Genomic DNA, 20,000 nt, shown 5'->3' on the forward strand with positions numbered 1-20,000 from the left:
CAGTATAAAAGCCAATAATGAAATACTTCAATAACCTCTCTTTCTCTCTCTATCTCTCTCTTTTCTGCGTTCCATTTTAAAATTCTATTCTAGCTAACTTCAGACAACTTTATAGATTTTAGACGAACCGTTGAAGGCATAAAAGGTCTATGTAGTGGGATTAAAAAAAAATTAATAACAGGTTTTCTCACTAGACCAGGAGCATGCAGACATCATTTAGGGTGTATTATACCCTGTATAAGAAAATTTTGATAACCGATTCGCGGATCTCACGAAATTCCAAGAACCGGTACGGACAAGCTGAATCCCACCATTGTCTACGTCCCTTCAGGAATCCTGTTCTTGTCGTCAGAGGATTTTAGAGGGTCACCTTAGGGCGTTCAACGGTTAATATAACGGTTAATAATAACGGTTGATATAACGGTTGATAATAACGGTTGATATAACGGTTGATAATAACTACTGATGTAACGGTTAATAATAATGGTTAATAATAACGGTTTATATAACTGTAAGATGAGAACGGTTAATATAACAGTTAATAATAACGGTTAATAACCGCTCTTGGCTTCAGCGCTTCGGTATGCTTATCAACCAGGACCCCCTTCTTCAGGAGTAATAGGTCCTGAATGTCAGGGTGCCTGCTGAAGTGGGCGGGCTGGGGTGGGGTATGGTTGGCGAGTGTGGGGTAGTGTGGGGGGGGGGTAGGGGGGCCGAGGGGAGTTGTTGGGCGTTGGCAAATCGACGGGCTTTAAAGGTCAGCTGTCAAATAATCGTTTGTCTGATGTAAGGGAAGGATGACGAGGGACGGATGACGTGAGAGACGGATGACGTTAGAGACGGGTGTGAAGGACGGATGACGTGAGGGACGGATGACGTGAGAGACGGATTATGTGAAGGACATATGACGTGAGGGACGGATGACGTGAGAGATAGATGACGTGAGACATAGATGATGTGTGGGACGGATGACGTGAGGGAAGGATGACGTAAGGGACGGATGACGTGAGGGATGTACGACGTAAGGGATGGATGACGTGAGGGACGGATGATGTGAGGAACGGATGACGTAAGGGACGGATGACGTGAGAGACGAATGATGTGAGAAAAGGATGACGTAAGGGACGGATGACGTGAGAGACAGATGACGTGAGACATAGATGATGTGAGAGACGGATGACGTGAGACACAAATGATGCGAGGAACGGATGACGTGAGAAATGGATGACGTGAGAGACGGATTATATGAAAATGGGAAGACATGAGGGATGAATGATGAGAAAAAAAAGAAATAATATTGGCGTTTGAGATAAACGAAAAGAGAGACAAATGACGTGAGATAGATGACATGAAACGATGACGTGAGAGGCGGAAACGTGAGACGAGTGACGTGAGAGCTCAACGGTTCTCGACGGTCAAAAAGGTAACCCGGTAATCTGGTAACCTAGTAACTCGTTACTCGGTATCTCTGTAACTCGGGAAGTCGATAATCTCCAACTCATTGAATATGGCGGCACACTGGGCTAGCTTGCTACTTGCTTTTGCTACTGTGTTTGAGTAATAAAGACTTCGGTTAGGATATTCTAGAATTACGTCAGAACATCTAAACAATGTTTCTAACATTCATATTCTAGGTTTAACCTCCCTTAGTTCGCCATACAGGTTATGACGCAAAAGTAATTTGACATTTGGAAATTCGAAAAACAAAAGATTGCTACTTAAACGAAGTAGCAAAAGCAAGTAGCAAAAACAAGTAGCAAAAACGAGTAGCATGCTAGCGAGAAATACCTAGTGTGACGCCACCTTAACTCGGCAAATCTGCAGTCGACAAATGTGCAATCTGCAAATCTGTTTCCGTAAGTCATAAGCTAGCAAGCCGTCAGTCAGTCAGTCAGTCAGCAATTCTGCCTTCAGTCAGTAACTCCTACGTTAAGGGCATATCAGACTGGGCTAATTTTTCTCCAACCTCCGATTAATCGGCGGTACCGCCTTCCTCCAGGACCTTTTCCTCCGTCAAATTACTATGGCAAACTACTTTGTTCTCTCTCTCTCTCTCTCTCTCTCTCTCTCTCTCTCTCTCTCTCTAAAAAAAAAAAAAAAATAATAATAATAATAATAATAATAATAATAATAAAAAAAATTATATGCTGGAAGTAATTTATTTTCCTCCAGCATATCACAGTCGGAGAAAAAATAGCCCAGTGTGATACCCCCTTTAGTTAGCAACTCCTCCGTTCGTCAGCAACTCCTCCGTTAGTCAGTCATCAACTCCACCGTTAGTCAGTCAACAACGACTCCGCTAGTCAATCAACAACGACTCCGCTAGTCAGCAGGACTGACTCCGCTAGTCAGCAGCACTGACTCCGCTAGTCAGCAGGACTGACTCGGCTAGTCAGCAGGACTGACTCGGCTAGTCAGCAGGACTGACTCGGCTAGTCAGCAGGGATGAGTCCGCTAGTCAGCAGGACTGACTCCGCTAGTCAGCAGGGCTGACTCCACTAGTCAGCAGGAATTATTCCATTAGTCAGCAGAAACTCACCCGTCAGCAGCTGAAGCTCTGCCGTCAGCAGTTAGTCAGCACAGGAGCATTTGCGGTCAGGAGCGTGGGAAAGCCAGCAGCTAGGCAGCAGCTGTCCAGGATTCAGGCCAGCTTTGCCTCTTCAACATGGGGTGGGGGGGGGGGAGTAGGGAGGGGAGTGGGGAGTAGGGAGTAAGAGGAGGGGGAGTAAAGGGGAGTGGGGGAGTAAGGGGGAGTGGGGGATGGGAAAGTAAGGGGGAGTAGGAGAGGGAGTGGGAGTATGGGGAGTGGGGAGGGGAGTAAGGGGGAGGGGGGAGGGGGAGTAAGGGGGATTGGGGGAGTAGGGGGAGTGGGGAGTAAGGGTAGTAAGGGAGTAGGGAGTAAGGGGAGGTGGAGTAAGGTGAGGGGGAGTAAAGAGGAGTGGAGTAAGGGGGAGTGGGGGATGGGGAAGGGGGAGTAGGAGGGAGTGGGAGTATGGGGGAGTGGGAGAGGGGGAGTAAGGGGGAGTGGAGGGAAGCGTAAGGGGGAGGGGGAGTAAGGGGGACTGGGGGAGAGGGGGAATGGAGAGTAAGGGGAGTCGGGGGAGGTGGTAAGCTACACACTCTTTATGCTGGCTGACGTCATCCGTTGGAACAACCGAATTCGTTGGATGATTGTCCATTTCTTTATTTCATTCATTTTTTATTTATTTATCGATTTACTTAATTTCCAATTTGATCAATTTGATTTGATCTTATTTTCTATTCTAATTCCATTGAGCTATTTATTTGTCTATTTATTAATTTATTTATATGTTTTTATTTTTTAGTTCCTTTTAGCTTCGTGTATTTCTTCTATTACTTTATTTATCTACATTTCCGTAACCGGCGTCTATATGGACCAAAAGGTCTCCTGCCAGTCTCGTGCCTTCAGGGTGTTGGTAGGGAGGGAGGGTGTGGATGTTGGTAGGGTGAAAGGTGTTGGTAGTTTACAAGAGGTTAGATGTTGGTAGTTAGGCGAGTGTTGGTAGGGTGTTAGGAATAGGGTGAGGGTGTTAGGGTGTATTGGTAGAGAGTAAAGGGAGAGAGGATTTGGGAGTAGATGGGAAGTAGAAGAATGTAAGGACGGTAGAAAGTAGAGGGTAGAAGCTTAGGATGAGGGAGTAGATGAGGGTAGGGTGTGGTAGGAGAGAGTAGGGGATGGTAATATTAAAGTGTTTAGGGTGATGGTATGGGGTATAGGGTGGGTAGTAATTGGGGTGGGTGTTGGTAATAGGGAAGTGGGAGGAGGCAGGTGGGAGGTGAGGGAGGGAAAGGTTGAAAGGGTGGAGGTTAGAGGGCAAAAGATGGAGGGATCTCACTCATGGAGTCAGAAAAATAAAAATAAAAATGGAGTTAAGAGCAGGAGAGAGGTTTGGAAAAAAAAACCGGACTCGCTAATTCAGGCGCAAAAACAACAGCCGGACTCGTATGCGTGCGTGTGTACATGTGTACGTGTGTGTGTGTGTGTGTGTGTGTGTGTGTGTGTGTGTGTGTGTGTGTGTGTGTGTGTGTGTGTGTGTGTGTGTGTGTGTGTGTGTGTGTGTGTGTGTGTGTGTGTGTGTGTGTGTGTGTGTGTGTGTGTGTGTGTGTGTGTGTGTGTGTGTGTGTGTGTGTGTTTGTATGTGTGCGTGTGTCAGAAAGGCCAAATCATGTGTGCACTTTTGCGTGGGCGATCTTGCATGGGTTTATGTATTTTTATGTAAATTCTGTGTATACATAGATGAACAAAGAATAAATAGATGAATGGATGAATAAATGGATGCATGAATGAACGAAAGAACTGGATGAATGAATAATTAAATAAATTACACACAAACGAACGCACACGTACACACACACACACACACACATAAACACACACACACACACAAACACACACACATACACACACAATATGTATATATATATATATATATATATATATATATATATATATATCACTAGAAATAAAGAAATAGCTGAACAAATTAATAAATATGCATACTGAATAGGTCCATAGCGAAATACGAGTAAACAAATAAATGAATGAATAGATGAATTAATAAAAACAGAAAAAAATAATCTAAAGAAAAAAATACATCCATTCGAACGCACATACAAACATACACTCGAATGAAACACAGACACACATTGATACAAAACAGCGCGCATAGGCAAGCACACTCTCTCGGTTTTTCCAACATGAAAAAAGAAAATGGACGAATAAAAAAAAAATAAAATAAAAAATAAAAATAAAAACCATCCCACGAGCTTGGCTCTTTTACTGTCCGCTACAATTAGGTAAATACAACCGGGCAAATGCAATTAGATAAATACAATAAGGTAAATGAATTAGGTAAATACAATCGTGTACATACAATCAGGTACGTACAATTTGGTAAATACAATTAGGTAAACACGCACATATGGGAGCATACGTTAACACACAAACACACACAACACACACACACACACACACACGGATGCCAAATGTGGTTATGAACAAGGTTAAGATGAATAAATGAAGAGATGGTAAAAGTTAGGAAACTAGCGAGAGGGACTACCCGACCGGAATGCAGGAGGAAGAGAAAAGTTGGGAATAACGAGGGAATCAAGAAATATGGGATTTATTGAGAGTCTGTCGACGAAATCCTTCAGGATGGGATGAATCCTTAATGGTGAGGTGGGATTTTTTTTTCATGAGCAACGGGCTGCACCCGACCACGCTACGAGGGGATCGGCCCTTCGGGCGAGCTCGCTTCGCTTGCAGTCAATTAGTCGTCTTCGTTGCCGTGACATCACCGCTCTCGACCAATTAGTCGTCTCCGTTTATATGACGTCACCACTCTCGGCCAATCAGTCGTCTCCGTTGCTGTGACATCACCAATCTCTCAGCCAATCAAGGGCCGGAGGGGACGTGTCCCCTTGGGGGATTTCCGGCCTGATATCAACAGGATTTTTTTTTTAGTAGTAAATAGATATTAAGTGAAATGTTAGTTTTGTATTTACTTTTCTCCATATCCCCTGCCCACCCCCACCTCCGACTATGGCACAAGTGGCCACTAGTTGATTTTATTCAGAAAAGTGGTATACAATACGGCTCGTTTCACACGCATCGACTTTTCGCCGTGCGCTGTGCTTAACACGACGTCGTGCTCTTAAATAACCATGGGTGTCTATGGGCATTTTCGCACGTCACGACCACGACCGCGTGGTTATTTGTGAGCACGACGTCGTGTCGTGGACGGCGCACGGCGAAAAGTCGATACGAGCGAGTAGATCATCTTGAGTCGAAAAAACAGACATATAAAAAAGATAATTAAGAAAATAAATAGATCAATAAATAAATAATAAAACTGGAGAATTTTTACCCATTTGCTGAGGTACGGAGGTGCCTGAAGACTAAATCTGATCATCTTTTTCTATTTCTATAAATAAATACATTTTGCCCCAATTCAATATTCTTTTGCGAGGCGGGGGGAGGGGGAGAAAACTTGAAGGAAGAGAGAGAGAGAGAGAGAGAGAGAGAGAGAGAGAGAGAGAGAGAGAGAGAGAGAGAGAGAGAGAGAGAGGGAGAGAGAGAGTGAGAGAGAGAGGATACCTGAGGTTAGACTACTTCATTATGATGAAATGACAAACACGACGAGGGTCCAACGAGACCCAGACTGACCTACGATGCAGAGCCTCCGACGCCCAAAAATCCGGACCTACGGTGACCTGGCACCATTTCTCGCCTCGGCAGAAGCTAATGAAACGACGAAGGCGATGGCGACGAAGACCCACGTCCCTTGAGCAGGAAGGCTCTTACGAGAGGCGGAAGGATACCTACGAAAAAAAAGGATAATTTCCGTGAGAGGAGGAAGGAGACCTACGAAAAGAAAATAGGAAGAATTTCGACAAATGTAAGATTCTGTTTGTGTCGAAAATTTTGGACAAACAAGGCGATGAACACGAAAGGTACGAAGGAGGGAGGAAGGGGAAGGGGGAATAGTGGAGGAAGGAGGAGGAGGAGGAGGTACAGGTGGAGGGCGCTGAGAAAAGATGGAGGAGTAAAAGAATAATGTGGAAGCCTAAAGGGGGTAATGGAGGACTCAGATGGAGTTCAGAATCCGAGTGAAATGAGAACTCTGGAGGAGGAAGATGTGGAGGAGGAGGATGTGGAGGAGGAGGAGGTGGAGGAGGAGGTGGAGAAGGAGGTGGAGGAGGATATGGATATAGATAAAAGAGGTGGAGCAGATATATGAAGAGGAGGAGAAAGAGGAGAAGGTGGAGTAGGAGGTGGAAGAAGAGGAAGAGGAAGAGGAGAAGAAAACGGTGGAGGAGAAGAAAGATGAGGAGGAGGAGGAGGGGAAGGAGGAGGAGGGGGAGGAAGAGGAGAAAGTAAATAAGGATAAAGAGGTAGAGAGACGGAAGAATAAGGAGTAGGAAGAGGGTACGTAAGAGGAGGAGGAAGAGGAAAAAAATGAGAAAAAGAAGGCGAAGAAAAAAAAGAGGAGGAAAAAGAGGAGGAGGAGGGGCGAGAGAGGAGAAAAAGAAATGGGGAGACAGGCAGACAGTAAACCAGAAGACAGACGGACGGACAGACAGACAGACGGAAAAGGTAGGTTCATTCGTCGCCGAAATAAAAGGACCAAAATCTCCCCATATGCAAGACATCCTCTGATGAACTCGCGGCTGCTGTGGGTTGAGAGACGACATACGCGTCGATGTAATGTGTGTGGTGGAGGGGGAGTGGAGGGGGACAGGGGGAGTGAAAGGGGAGAAATGGGAGTGGAGGGGAGGGGAAAGGGGGGGGGCAGAGCATGAGATTGCTTGAAGTAATGACGAAGAACTATCTGCTGTAATGTAGTAGAGGGTGGGGATGAAGGGCGAGGTGGAGTTGGAGGGTGAGGTAGTGGAAGTGGAGTTGGAGGGTGAGGTAGTGGAGGTGGAGGGTGAGGTAGTGGAGGTAGAAGTGGAGAGTGTGGTGGTGGAGTTGGAGGGTGAGGTAGTGGAGGTGGAGGGTGAGGTAGTGAAGGTGGAAGTGAAGAGTGTGGTAGTAGTGGAGTTGGAGGGTGAGGTAGTGGAGGGTGAGGTAGTGGAAGTGCAGGTGGAGGGTGAGGTAGCAGATGTGGAGGGTGAGGTAGTGAAGGTGGAGGTGAAGGGTGAGGTAGTGAAGGTGGAGGTGGAAGGTGAGGTAGCAGAGGTGGAGGATGAGGTAGTGGAGGTGGAGATGAAGTGGAGATGTAGAGCGAGGTAGAGGTGGAGGTAGAGGTGAAGTTCGAATTCGAGGGCAAGATTGAGTTCGAGGGTGAGGTGGAGTTCCAGTTCGAGGGCGAGGTGGAGTTCCAGTTCGAAGGCGAGATGGAGATCGAGGTCAGGGTGTAGTTCGAGTTCGAGGCGAGGTGTAGTTCGAGTTCGAGGGCGAGGAGTAGTTCGAGGTCGAGGTCGAGGAGGAGATCGAGTGCGAGGGCGAGGTGGAGTTCGAGTTCGAGGTGTAGTTCGAGTTCGAGGACGAGGTGGAGTTCGAAGTTGAGGTGGATTTCGAGTTCGAGGACGAGGTGAAGTTCGAGTTCGAGGTGGAGTTCGAGTTCGAGGTGGAGTTCGAGTTCGAGGTAGAGTTCAAGTTCGAGGTCGAGGTGGAGTTCGAGTTCGAGATGGAGTTCGAGGTCGAGGTGGAGTTCGAGATCGAGGTGCAATTCGAGTTCGAGGAGGAGATCGAGTTCGAGGGCGAGGTGGAGTACGAGGTCGAGGGCGAGGTGGAGTTCAAGGTTGAGGTCTTGATCAAGGTCGACCGACCCCAAGGGGCAGTCGTTGGGTAACGGAGTGTAGCGCTGGGGGGGCGGCGGAGGGATTACCAGGAATAATAAGGGGGACTTCGTGGGGGGGCGGGGGGGCGTACCTAGATGAGAGGGTGTGGGGGGAGAAGGAGGGGGAGGAGAAGCGGGGGGGGCTGGGGAGACAGGAAGGGTCGGGGTTACTAAGGGGTAATGTAATATGTAGCAAAGGGGAAGAGATCGTTCCAGTGATACATTTTCCTCACTGGAACAGAGTTGATGTGGATTAGACCATGAAGAAGTAAATATCTATTTTATCATCACATTGACGTTTTCAAATGTTTTATTCTGGTTAATATTATACAAATATGAGTGTATATACACATACATGCAACAATGATCACAATATAGTGTGAGTAAGGATATTTGCTGAAACCACAAGGAAGTCAAAAAACGGAATACTGAACGTTTTCGTCTATTAAGACATCTTCAGGGTCATTAAAATACTCAAGCCTGCCGTGTTCTGAAGATGTCTTAATAGACGAAAATGTTCAGTATTCCGTTCTTTGATTTCTTTGTGGTTTCTGCAAAACACACACACACACACACACACACACACACACACACACACACACACATATATATATATATATTATTTTGAAAATATATTCGTCTCTTTAAGAATTTCTTAGGCGATTTAATTCGTGATGGTTTAGCCCATGCAACACGAGTTAGGGGTAGCTTAGTTAACTCAGCTAACTGTCATCACACTTTATCTTAATCTATATATCCCTATTAAGGGAAAAAACGCCACAAGGATAACAACCATAGCAATCACAACCACAACCATAACCATCACAACCACCAACACTATCATCACTAACACGACCACCACAATCGCATCACCACAACCACCAGTACTACAATCACCACTACCACAAACACCTCTACCGCAACCACCACCACAACCACAACCTCCACTGTTACGACCACAACTACAACCAAGGCTAATTCAATCACTACCACCGATACCCGTGACCTATTCTAATAATCATATACCAATCAATCTTACTCAACTCTGTCTCATCTGACTACAACGGTGGTAGTTACCTTTGTATCAACGACTGTAACATCATTCATATTACGTGGAAATAAACAAGTATGACAAAACATGAAAAATCAATCAATCAATCAAGTCCACTGCTGAACAAACGCCTCTCCCAAATGTTACCACGAGTCGCGTGACTCTGCCACGTCACTCTTGCAAACTTCTCTATATCACCTCCCTCCACTTTTGGTCTGGTCTTCCTCTTCCACGCTTACCATCTCGCGGCGTCCAGTGAGTAACACACTTGCTCCATCGACCATTTTTTCTCCATCCAATTCCTCTTTATTATGGTAGTGACATTACCTCCTTGCCATCCAGTTTCTGGTAAGATCTTTCTTTTATGCCACCTTATTTAATATAGCCAAATCTATAAGATGCCAATTGGTCCACACCGTCATTATGACGATATACCAACATATCTATGAGGAATTTCTTTGTTTGCCAGTTAATAGTGTGTCTTGGGACTGTACTGTGTTAAAACTGACTTTCATCATAATCGACATAACTCTTGTAGTCAATTACGATACTAAAGCTTGTCAACTGTGTCAGGACGTCACACGTCGGATAAGAAAGACGAAATACATATAAATGAATAAATAAATGAATGGTTAAAATGAATAATTAATCAAATGGATAAATAATAGTTAAGATGATAATCACAACAATGATAATAACGTGACTTGATTCAGTTCATAAAAATCAAGATAACAATATTTTCGAGTTTGGGTGATCATTAACATTTCAACGTTATAAATTCCAAATGTCTCATAATCTCTAAAATATTTGTGGATTCTCTACTTCAATCAATCTTTAAAATATCACCAATTGAGTTGAAAACTGTTTTAATTATTGTGCATCAGATATTTCTGTTTTTGTTTTGTTTTGTTTTTTGTTTTTGTTTTTTGTGGAATGGGTGGGAGTGATTTTTATGCCTTTGTTTTTTTTTGGCTACCTCCCTTGTAAGGGGGAAAAAGCCTTAAGTATATGTATGTATGTATGTATGTATATTCTATATATATATATATATATATATATATATATATATATATATATATATATATATATATATATATATATAAAGAGTAAAGTTTTTGATATTACAAAACTCCTCATAAAATAGAATGATGGTTAAGTAAGCAAGCACGTTTACAAATAAATGAATAAATCATAAACAATCTAATAATAAATATGAATAAATATACAAATAAAAGGGCTAAATAGATAATAGATAAATAAAGAAACGAACAACTAAGTTGATAAACAAATGAGTAATTGAGTAAGTGAACATTACGGATTTTGACATGGTCTCCACCCTTACTGACGAAAGCTACTGGCAAAAATTATATTTAACCAACGTTTCGGAATACATGGCAAAAAATATAATCATATAAAAAATACTGTGAGATTCACTGACACAAATGGTATTTAAGCAACGTTGTGGAATACAGGGTGATTAAGATAATCATGTATACAAAGACACGGTGATAGTCACTGACAAAAATGATTCTTAACCAACGTTCCGAGTAACATGGAGATACACATAATCATGTATATGTATGAGAAAACACATAAACTCGTGATTCTAAATATGCGGAAAAATCACCAAGGAAAAAGAAAAACTGATGACCAAGCGCTTTCGTCTATTCAGACATCCTCAGGGTACCTAAGGATGTCTGAATAGACGAAAGCGCTTGGTCATCAGTTTTTCTTTTTTCCTTGGTGGTTTTTTTTCCGCAATCATGTATATAAACATAATGTAAGAGTGAAAAAGTTATAGTTAAGCAACGTTGCGGACGAAATGGAGATTAATATAATCATGTATATAAAGATACAGTGAAAGTCACTGAAAAAGAATGTGAATTAACTAACGTTCCGGTGTGAGTCATTGACAAAAATGTGAATTAACTAATGTTTCGGAATACATTGTGATAAACATAATCTACATAAAGATACGATCACCGTCGCTGCCATCGTCACCCGTGCTGAACGAAACTAAACTTTATCAAATTTTCTTCCGACTAAAATCCAGACAATTTTATTCCATCAATTAACAGCAAGACCTTGTGCTACTACTGTAGATTAAAGATGACCTCAATTAAGATCAATCATTCAATCAATCAATCAGGCTTTTCGAGTCCACTTCTGAACAAAGGCCTCTCTCGTACCATTCCATGATTCTCACGATTGCACCAGACTCTGCCATGCCACTCCTGCAATCTTCTGTCCAGCCTATTCACCTTTTGTCTGGTTTCCTTCTTCCCCACTTCCCGCCTCTTGGCGTCCAGTCAGTAACATACTTACTCCATCACACCTCAATGAATTTTTTTTATTTATTTTCAAGCATAATTTTTTTTTTTTTTTTTTTCCCACAACAACAGCACAATAACAAGTCATCCTGAGATTGCCGGGGCCACGGACCTCAGCTTGAACGAGATCCAAACCGACCGAGACCCATGTGGGACCATAACCCGTTTACTCTCCCTTCACTAAGGCGATACTCTTGAACAGTTTTCTTCTGTTAATTCCAGATGCTTCAGTCTGGACACAATTAAATCTATACAGCGAGGCACCGTACTGGAAAGATAACCTCCTTTTCTCACTCCTTCCCTCCACTCCCTTCCTCCTTCCCTCCATGCCTCCCTCCCTCCTTCCCTCCCTTCCTGCCTCCTTCTCTTCTCCCTCTCTCCTTACCTCCTTATGTCCCTCTCTCTCTCTCTCTCTCTCTGTCTCTCCCTCTCCCTCTCTCTCTCTCTCTTTCTCTCTCCCTCCCCGACTCCCTCGATCCCTGCCTCCTCCCTTCTCCCTCTCTCTCTCTCTCTCTCTCTCTCTCTCTCTCTCTCTCTCTCTCTCTCTCCAACTTAGGTTTGCGTGTTACAAGCGCTGAACCCTCACACCCTAACCGTGCGTGTCTGAAACATTAAACCACTGTTCCCTTCTCCCCCTCCCCTCCCCTCCCCCTCACCTCTCCCCCTCCTCTCTCCCTTCCCCTCCTCTCCCATCTTATCTGTGAGCGCGCATACACAAGTCCGCTCTGTTACCCACATTAGCACCTTACCCGCATACTCATCCACATCAGCATCCCCACCCACATCCACGTCCTCACCTACATTCTCATCCTCATCAATATCCACACATCGTTACCAGCATCCGCACCCTTACTCACACCCGCATATTTATCGATAACTGGATTCTCATCCACATCCGCACCTTCATCCACATCCGCATCCTCAACCACATCCGCTCCCTCATCCACATTCACATACTCAACCGCATCCGCACCCTCATCTACATCCGCTCCCTCATCCATATCCACACCCTCATCCACATCTGCACACTTATCCATATTCACATCCTCATCCACATCTGCACCCTCATCCACATCCGCACACTTATCCACACTCACATCCTCATCCACACCCGTACCTTAATCCATATCTTTACCTTCATCCACATCCTACATCCCAACCGCATCCGCACTTTCATCCACAACCGGACATCCAATTCGCACCGCCATCCACATCCGCACCCTCATCCACATCCGCACCGTTATCCACATCTACATCCACACACTCATCCACATCCGCACCCTCATCCACATCCGCATCCACACCCTCATCCGCATCATCCGGGCGGCGGCTTACGAGCTGACAAATGTCACGGAACAGCGGGAATAATTGAAGGCGGACCGCCCGGGCCTTACCAGGGCCTTACCGGAGTTGTAAGGGCCCTGGGCCCTTACCGGCCGGCGGTGGGGAGGGGCCTTCCTGCGCCCGGACGCAGTACCTCGAGGGGAAGGAGGGGAGGAGGAAGGAGGGAAGGAAGAAGAGGAGGTAGAGGAGGAAGGAAGACGGGGAGGAGGAAGGAAGAGGAGAAAGAAGAGTGAGGGGGGGGAGAAGAGGAGGACCAAGAAAGAAGGTGAAGAGGAGAAGAGGAGGAAGAGGGGGAAGAGAAGGAAACGGGAGGATAAGGAAAGGAAAGGATGAGGAAATGGAGAAGGGAGGAGGAAGAGGAAGAAAAAGAAAAGTAAGGGGGAAGAGGAGGGAGGAGGAAGAGGAAGTGGGAAGACGAGGAAGGAGGATGAAGAGTGAGGGAGAAGAAGGGAAAGAGTAGGAGTAGGAGGAGGAGGAGGAGGAGAAGGGGAGGGGGATTTAGGTGAAGGAAGCTATTATGTCTAATGAAGCAACTGATTCCCACTGGAATGGGAATACGGAGATCGACTGACCACGACTTCGAGGTCTCCTGGAATACCAAATTCCAGGACGAGATCAAGTGCCGAGGAGTCCCGAAGAAAGATCCCGAGGAGACCTGTGATCTCCTGGCACCCGAAGAGACTTCAGAGCTCTTGCGGAGACCTCGTGGAGCTTGAGGAGACCTCAAACCACTCAAAGAGATTTCAGGACACTCGAAGAGACTTGAAGGCACTCGAAAAGACCTCAGAACACTCAAAGAGACTTCAGGATACTCGAAGAGACTTCAGGACACTCCAAGAGACCTCAGGACACTCCATGAGACCTCAAGACACTCCAAGAGACCTCAGGACACTCCAAGAGACCTCAGGGCACTCGAAGAGTCCTCAGACCACCCGAAGAGACCTCAGGACACTCCGAGGGACCTGAAGACACTCGAAAAGACTTCAGGGCACTCGAAGATATCTCAAGACACTTGAATAGACCTTATAGCACTCTTGAAGACCTTATGACACTTTTGAAAACCCCACAAAACTTGAGGAGACCTCAAACAACTCGAAGATATCTCAGGGCACTCGAAGAGACCTCAGAGCACTCGAAGATAAATCAAGACACTCGAAGAGACCTCAGAACACTCAAACAGACCTCAGGACACTACAAGAGGCCTCAGGACACTCGAAGACTCAGGATACTCGAAGAGATCTCAAGGCACTCGAAGACATCTCAGGGCACTCTTGAAGACCAAAAAGCATCCGAAGAGACCTTATTACACTCTTGAAGACTAGAAGGCACTCTAAGATATCTCAGGGCACTCGAAGATATCTCATGGATCTCAAAGACACTTCAAAACAATCTAAAAGAGACCTTAGGGCACTCGAAGAGACCTTCGGTCACTCGAAGAGACCCCAGGACACTTAAAGAGACCTCAGGTCGCTCGAAGAGACCTCAGGTCACTCGAAGAGACCTCAGGTCACTCGAAGAGACCTCAGGTCACTCAAAGAGACCTCAGGTCACTCCAAGAGACCTCAGGTCACTCGAAGAGAACTCAGGTCACTCGAAGAGACCTCAGGGCACTCGAAGAGACCTCAGGCACTCCAAGAGACCTCAGAGCACTCCAAGAGACTTTAGGGCACTCGAAGAGACCTCATGGCACTCGAAGAGACCTCAGGGCACTCGAAGAGACCTCAGGTCACTCGAATACACATCAGGACACTTGAAGAGACCTCAAAGCACTCTGGAAGACCTCACGGCACTGGAAGAGACTTTAAAGGATTCATGGAGACAAATCACTTGAGGAGACCTTATATACTCAACACCTTATGGCAATTCTGGAGACCTCATTACCCCTAGGAGATCTTAATTCTCTCTAAAAACCCAGAGAATATTCAAGGAGACATGATTACATATACAGACCTAAAGTCAACTATGGTTGTGAAAACCCTTTCCTACCCATGCACCCTCCCTTCCTCCTACTTTTCCCTTCCAATAGCCGCCCCCCCCTCCTCCTCCTCCTCCTCCCCCCTCCTCCTCTTCCTCCTCCTCCTCCCCCTCCTCCTCCTCCTCCCACTTCGATCCCCGTTCCCCTACTACACGATCTCCTTCGTCCGTCCTCCAGCCCGTCATTAACATGGAATAAGTTTTAAACTTCCCCATAATTAACTCCACGATGTAATTTCTCATTTTTTCTATTTAATCTATTTCTATTCTCTTTTATTCTCCTTTTGTTCGTCTTATTTGATCTAACTTTTATTTACGCTTTATCTTATATATATGTATTTTTTGTGTCTTTCTTTTGTTGGAGCCAATAGAATATATTAGAGAATTTATTCTTGATCAAAATAGATTAGTCAACTGAAGAGCGTCCTAGGATTGAGAGAGTTGAGGGAATTTCCGCTCAACTTTCAACCCAATGGCGTGCCCGGATGGATGAATAGAAGAATTTTACGAAAGGGGGAGAGAAAGAGAGGAGAAAAGGAGGATAGAAGAAACGAAGGAAAAAAGAGAAATTGAAAAGAGAGAAACGAGAGGGAGGAGAAGGCGGAAAAGGAGGAAGAGGAAGAATAGAAAAAAAAAGGAGTGAGGAGGAGGGAGGAAGGAAGAAGGAAGGGGAGGAGGGAAGAGGAGGAGGGTAAAATGATGAAAAAGAGAAAGAGGAGGAAGAAGAGGGATTGAGGAAGAGCAGGAAAAGGAGGAGGAGGAGGAGGAAGAGAAGATGACAGAAGTAAAAGAGGAGAAATAGAAAAGAGTAGGAAAACAAAAAAAACAAGAGGAGGAGGAGGAGGTGGAAGAGTAGGAAAAGGAGAAGTAGGAGGAAGAGGAGGAGATGACAGAAGTAGAAGACGAGAAATAGAAAAGGAGTAAGAAAAGAAGGAAAAACAAAAGGAGGAAGAGGAGGAGGAGGAGGAGGAGGAGGAAGAGAAGGAAGAAGAGGAGGAGGAGGAGGAGGCGGAGGAGGAGGAGGAGGAGGAGGAGGAGGCGGAGGAGGAGGAGGAGGAGGAGGAGGAAGAGGAGGAGAAGGAGGAAGAGGAAGGTGATGAACGAGTTCCAGGAGAGGAAAGGAGTAAGTTGAGCGAATAAACCTCAAGTTGAGGAAGCGATCACGATGACGATCAAATGTGGGAGGAAGATTGCGGGCGGGTGAGAGAAGAGGAGGGAGAGGAAGAAGAGGAGGAGGGAAAGGAAGAAGAGGAGGAGGGAGAGGAAGAAGAGGAAGAAGGGGAGGAGGGAAAGGAAGAGGGAGAGTAAGAGGAGGAAGAAAAGGGGGAGGGAGAGGAGGAGGAAGAAGAGGAGGAGGAGGGAGAGAAGAGGTAGAAGAGGAGGAGGGAGAGGAAGAGGGAGAGTAAGAGGAGGAAGAGGAGGAGGGAGAGGAGGAGGAAGAAGAGGAGGAGGCAGAGGAAGAGGAGAAGGGAAAGAAAAAGTAAGTAAGAAGAATAGAAGGAAAGAAGAGGAGGAGGGAGAGGAGGAGGAAGAAGAGGAGGAGGCAGAGGAAGAGGAGAAGGGAAAGAAAAAGTAAGTAAGAAGAAGAAGAGAAGGGTGAGGAAGAGGAGGAGTGGAGGGAGAAGAAGAGGGAGAAGAAGAGGGAGAAGAGGAAGAAGAGGAGGAGGGAGAGAATGGGGGAGAGAGGAAGAGGAGGAAGAGGAGCAAGGAGAGGAAGAGTAGGAAGAAGAGGAGGGAAAAGAAGAGGAAGAAGACAAGGAAGAAGAGGAGAGAGAGGAAGAAGAGGAAGAAGAGGGGAAAAGAAGAGGAGGAAGAGGAGAAATAAGAGAAAGACGAAGAGGGAAAAGAAGAGGAGGAAGAGGAGAAATAAGAGAAAGACGAAGAGGGAAAAGAATATCTATGAGAAAAGGGAGATAAGGAAAGGACGAAGAAGGGAGAAAGGAAGAGGAGAAAGAAGAGGAGGAGAAAGAAGAGGAGAAAGAAGAGGAGAAATAAGAGGAGGAGGAAGAGGACGAGGAAGAAAAGGAATACACAGTGTGAACAGAAGAATAAGGAAAACAGGTCCTTGTCCCATTTTCTTCGTGCAATTAGTCTTAAAAAAAAAAAAAAAAAAAAAAAAAAATATATATATTTCTTCTTAGGACGGATGGAGGGGGGGGGGGCAAATTACCCCTACCGATTTACTAGTACTTTAAAAAAAAAAAAAAAAAAAAAAAAAAAAAAAAAAAATTTTCTTTTGAATTTGGTTTCCTGACGGTAACATTAAAACAAAAATAATAATAATGTTTATGAAGCACTGTGCAAACATTCCCTACTCATTGTAAGTTTTACACAATCTTACTCAAAGCTCTCGGTTCAAAATCACTTTTGTATAGATCTTTATTAGTGTGAAGAGCTTTGTAACTCAACGTTGGGCAATTAAACATATATTTTCTTCTATTATTATTCATTTACTTATTCATCAATTTCTATTTATGCATTCATTTATTCATTAATTTATCTTTCATCTACTAATTTCTATTTATCTATTTATTTATTCATCTATTTATCTATTCATTAATCTTTATTCATTGTTAACCTTTTTTCGTTTTATTTTTTTGTCAATCATTATTTTTCATTTATTAATTTTTATTTATCTATTTATGTATCTATTCATTAATCTTTTTGTTTATTTTTTAACCTTTATTTTTTGTCAATTATTAATGTCTTTCTCTTTTATTAATTTTTATTCATCTATTCATTCATCTATATATTAATTATTATTATTATTATTATTATTATTATTATTATTATTATTTTTATTTTTTTTTTTTTTTTTTTTTTTTTTTTTTTTTTGTCACCCATGGGGAACTAAAGACAAGCTTAAGAAGTCTATTTACAGAGGGTTTCCTGTACATAGCTCAACCACATCCTAAGTCATCCCCTTTGCCTTATATGCTTGCATAGCCATGACAGATATCTACCAGACACTGGGGTCTACATGTTGTGAAACAAAACCGAAACCAATGCGTCACAACGGGATTTTATTCGATTTTTAAACCAAAACTTGATCCTCAGACTTTGGTGTCAAGACTCAAAGGGGCTTAGTCGAAAGGCCGGGGGTCGTTCTCGCATGAACGAAAACATTTGGCAATGAACGTTAACATATGTGCAAACTCATAAGACATACTTTCTCCACCGATGTTTTTTTTATTTGTTCGCTTTTCTATTCATCATTATAATTACTGTTCATTATTATTATTGTTATTACTATTATCATTATCAACATTATTATTAATATCATTACATTATTACTATTATATCAATATTATTATTATTATTACTATTATCATTATCAATATTATTATTATTATTACATTACTATTATATCAATATTATTATTATTATCATTTATATTATCATAATTAATATTATCATTATTAATATCATTATTAGTAGTATGATGACAATGACGATAACGATGATGATTACTATTATCACTATTTTCTATATCTTTTATCATTATTACCATTACTATTATCTTAGTCTCGGAAATACTATATACTGCATTTAGTCGATACTAAATCTTAGCCCGCCACGGACTGGGAACCCAAGTACGTAAGGCAAAGGTGACAAATTTGGTTGCACCATCATCATAGCAAGGACTTCTATCACCATCCTTCCTATCACCACGACCAACACTTCTATCACCGTTCTATTATCCTCACCATCACAACTAACTTACACTATCACATATCATTACTTATTATGTCATAGCTATCATAACTATCACCTATCAACACTTATCATTATGCTCTTCTCATAGGTATCATAACTATCACCTATCACTACTTATCATTATGCTCTTCTCATAGCTATCATAACTATCACCTATCACCACTTATCATTATGCTCTTCTCATAACTATCACCTATCATTACTTATCATTACGCTCTTCTTATAGCTATCATAACTATCACCTATCACTACTTATCATTATGCTCTTCTCATAGCTATCATAACTATCACCTATCACTACTTATCATTATGCTCTTCTCATAGCTATCATAACTATCACCTATCACTACTTATCATTATGCTCTTCTCATAGCTATCATAACTATCACCTATCACTACTTATCATTATGCTCTTATCATAGTTATCATAACTATCACCTATCACTCCTCATCAGTATGCTCTTCTCCTAGCTATCATAACTATCACCTATCACTACTTATCATTATGCTCTTCTCATAGCTATCATAACTATCACCTATCACTACTTATCATTATGCTCTTCTCATAGCTATCATAACTATCTCCTATCACTACTTATCATTATGCTCTTCTCATAACTATAACTATCACCTATCACTACTTATCATTATGCTCTTCTCATAGCTATCATAACTATCACCTATCACTACTTATCATTATGCTCTTCTCATAGCTATCATAGCTATCACCTATCACTACTTATCATTATGCTCTTCTCATAGCTATCATAACTATCACCTATCACTACTTATCATTATGCTCTTATCATAGTTATCATAACTATCACCTATCACTACTTATCATTATGCTCTTCTCATAGCTATCATCTATCACTACTTATCATTATGCTCTTCTCATAGCTATCATAACTATCACCTATCACTTCTTATCATTATGCTCTTCTCATAGCTATCATAACTATCACCTATCACTACTTATCATTATGCTATTCTCATAGCTATCATAACTATCACTACTTATCATTATGCTCTTCTCATATCTATCATAACTATCACCTATCACTACTCATCATTATGCTCTTCTCATAGCTATCATAACTATCACCTATCACTACTTATCATTATGCTCTTCTCATAGCTATCATAACTATCACCTATCACTACTTATCATTATGCTCTTCTCATAGCTATCATAACTATCACCTATCACTACTTATCATTATGCTCTTCTCATAGCTATCATAACTATCACCTATCACTATTTATCATTATGCTCTT

This window comes from Oratosquilla oratoria, chromosome 40, assembly GCF_046742065.1.
Source record: "Oratosquilla oratoria isolate Oo_2021 chromosome 40, ASM4674206v1, whole genome shotgun sequence".
NCBI lineage: Eukaryota > Metazoa > Arthropoda > Malacostraca > Stomatopoda > Squillidae > Oratosquilla > Oratosquilla oratoria.